Source organism: Cynara cardunculus (genome assembly GCF_001531365.2).
Source record: "Cynara cardunculus var. scolymus isolate 2C chromosome LG 11, CcrdV1, whole genome shotgun sequence".
NCBI lineage: Eukaryota > Viridiplantae > Streptophyta > Magnoliopsida > Asterales > Asteraceae > Cynara > Cynara cardunculus.
In genome coordinates this window covers 3,098,221-3,101,969 of record NC_037538.1, presented here as the reverse complement: position 1 = coordinate 3,101,969, position 3,749 = coordinate 3,098,221, and positions in this window count along the sequence as shown.

Sequence of the window (3,749 nt, the reverse complement as noted above, 5' to 3'; positions counted from 1 at the left end):
TTTTATATATAAACATCGTCTCAATTGTCAGACTTGTTAGGAACATCTCGATAGCCGTTTTTATCAACACAAACCGCGTAAACTATGATCAGTAAAAGTGATCACCTTGCTTATCTTATAGGGTAAGGTTTTAGTCATCAAAATGACGTAGTAAGATTGTCGAAAACACCATCGTTTAAAGCATCTCTTACCCGATAAGCACTAACTTTTTACATTTTAATATTTAATTATTTATAATAAAAATCGATAGGTGGTGCAGTTGTTGTTGAGTAAAAGATGAAGTCAACCAGTCGCTCATTGTCAATCCTTCTGTCATCCGATGAGTCGCAGGCGGCAGAACCAACTCAATTAATTAATTTATATATCTGGACAATTATGGCTTTTAATTTTCTCATTTTAATTATTATTTTTATTTTATGGGTTATTGAGCTTTGCATTTTCGACCAATAACAGTTGGCAATTCATTTATATTCAAACTTTCAGATAATAATTTATAATAATAATAAAAATGATTTAAATAATAATAATAAAATCATAAAATAATGGGTTAGATAAATGCCTTCATTAATTCTTTGTCCACCCTCTCCTCTACATACTCGTGCCCTTGCTTCCAACAAGAAAATAAATCACCACGTACTTTGTTTTCTATTTTCGTACGTCCATTAAAATATAAGATACTGTTTACCAAAATGTTTATCGGGTAAGCGTTTATTTGCAAGAGACATCACCTTCTCTTACCTTATCATGTAACATTTTCGGCCTTCAAAATGGATTGTTGGTAAGCATCTTGAACCCAATAACTCCTCATTAAATGGAAGTGTCTATTAAAAATTAAGTGGATGGTTACGAAAGAATAGCTAGCGAACTGATAGATATTTATTAGTGGAAAACTATCAATTGATAGCCCACGTCGGTGGGAAACCATCAGTTGATCAACTATCCGTTGATAACACATCAGTGGGTAGTTTCACCTGCTAACGATCTTATGCAACATCTATCAATGTTTTTAGACACTGATAATACCCATTGTTAACCACCTGACACTACACATCCTCAGTGTTAAATTTCATTTTTATTTTCAGGACCACCGCCAGAGGCACCGTCCCCAGAACCCCACAAGGGGGTGCAACCCTTTTTGTATTTTATTTTACTTAAGTTAATACCAATCTTTGGGGGTGTTTGGGATTGCTTATAAAAACAACTTATTGACTTATTCTGGTATGGTACTGGTAATAAGCATTGTTACTATGACAATCAATGTCTAATAAAAAACGTTTATTTAATATGAAGTGTGTGGCTAATTTTTTCGAATGCTTATCTTTATTTTTGATATTTAAGTTATGTATTAAAATAATAATAAAAAAAATGGTTGTAATAAGAAATGAGGGGGACAAAGTAAAGGGTGACCGACACTTTGTTTTAATAAATTTTGAATTTGAAATGCTCGACTGGCTTGTTGATTCCACACCCAAACCCTTTGTCTTTGTGTTGGGACCCAAAAACCCTAACCCCCTCACCTTTTATTTATGTCATAATTATTATTTATTTTGATTTTTGAATAATCTTGTATTCCAATTAATTATAGTGTTTATGTTAGGGGGTGTTTGGGTAACATTCAGACGAACCGTATCAGATATTGTTTGTTTTGTTTATGCACTTGAATTCATGGTTTTAAAACGCGTCTTGTAAAGAGTGTATTGAACTCCTTAAAAGGTAACTTTCGTTCCTCTCCCCAAGATCCTACATTTGTTGGGGATGAGAATGAAGGTTACCTTATAAAGAACATGATACCTTCTCTATTAAATATGTTTTAAAACTGTGAGTCAAGATGTGTGGATAAAACGGACAGTATCTGGTGCAATTGGCCTGAGATGTCACATATGGTATTAAAGCCATGACTAGACTAGTGTGCCAGCGAGGACACTGGGATCCCAAAGGGGGTGGATTATAATATCCCACATTAGTTGGGGAAGGTATCGAATGTTGCCTTATAAGAAACATGATACCTTCTCTATTAGACACTTTTTAAAGCCGTAAGTCCAGGTGTGTGGACAAAACGGACAATATTTGGTATGGTCGGCCTATGATGTTACAATTAGATCAGAGGTATTAACAATATTTAATTATATTGAAAATAAAAGTAAGAGTTTGGTTTTATATAATTTAATAGACTCATGATAAAGGATCATGATTTCGACCCTTGATCACTTTTCATTATTGTTAATCTAATGGTTCAGATTAAGTCTCAAAATAACCCATGAATTAACTTAAAAAGATATTTTTATTCTTATTTTGATTCAGGCAAAGAGCTATTATAAAATCATGACATGTCATCACCATAAATGATGTATTGTTAAGTTTTACCACCCAAAATAATCAAAACAAAGATGTTGATATATAATTTAATTTTTGAATTGATTATTTAAATTAAAAAATAATAATCAAAACTAATTAAGAACTTAATTCATGATAATCAAAACTAATTGAGAAACCACATGTTTCATTTAGGTGTACCTGGCAGTAAATTTGAATATTTTCTAGAAGAATCCAAAGAATTTTCTTATTTTGATTAAGTTTTTAAATTTTTTTATGAAAAAATCATTGATTTTTTTCATTTTAAATGATTAATTTCATAATATTGTTTATAAAACATCGAATTTTTAAAAAATTATTACTAATCTAAAAAATTAACTTGTAACCGGTTACGAATATTTTAAAATAAAAAAACATAAATCATTTTTATAAATTCCTAACTTTGAGCCATTCAAACCCCTCGCAAAGTGTATAGACATATAAAAAAAAAAGAAAAATTGAAAGAAAAAAAAATCAATAAAAAGAAGGGAGATAGATGGCAGGTCCTGTGCTCATGGGTTGAGTTGATCGGGTTGAAGACATTTGAACAACTTAACCCAATGCTTGCGTTTTGAAAAAATTTTAACCCAACCAAACCCAAACCAAAGTGCAACCCAACCCAACCCGTACGGGTTGGTCGGGTTGATACTTTGGTACATTAAAATATTCTTCTAACCTTGAATATGTTATTTCTGTACTCATAATTTATTTTTCATCATTAACCATTTGATACAACTTATCCATATTTCTTACGTATATATCATATTCAGTTAATTTTCTCAATTTACATATATATGTTCACAGTTACTGAATATATATACGAATGAGTTATATAAAGATGCAAATAGATTGAAAATATGTGTATATGAAAAACATGCATGATAACGTAATTGTGTAATGTATATATTAATAGAAATTCAATAATCATATTAAATCCAAGAAATAAAAGAATATCGAGTTCATCGGGTTGGGTTCAAATAACAGTAACCCAATATCAACTCAATACCTACGGTTTAAAAATTTTACAACTCGATTAGACATCGAGTTGTTTCGGGTTGGGTTGGTTGGGTTTTTGAGCAACCCTAATAGCAGGGGCCAACACCATGATGGGCGTTGATAAAAAATGGACGACAATGGGGTGGCGAGGTAGAGCATTTGGCATTGGGTGCGAGGGGCTCGTATGACGTTGGGTTTGTAAATGGTAAAACTGATTAATTTTTTTTACTTTAAATCCTTCTTAACCGGTTACATGTTGTTTCTTTTACGTTAAAAGAATGTAGGTAACCAACTTCTAAAATTTCGATGTTTTATTTATTAAAACATGAGATATATATATATATATATATATATATATATATATATATATATATACTAGAAGCGTACTCGCGCAATGCAGC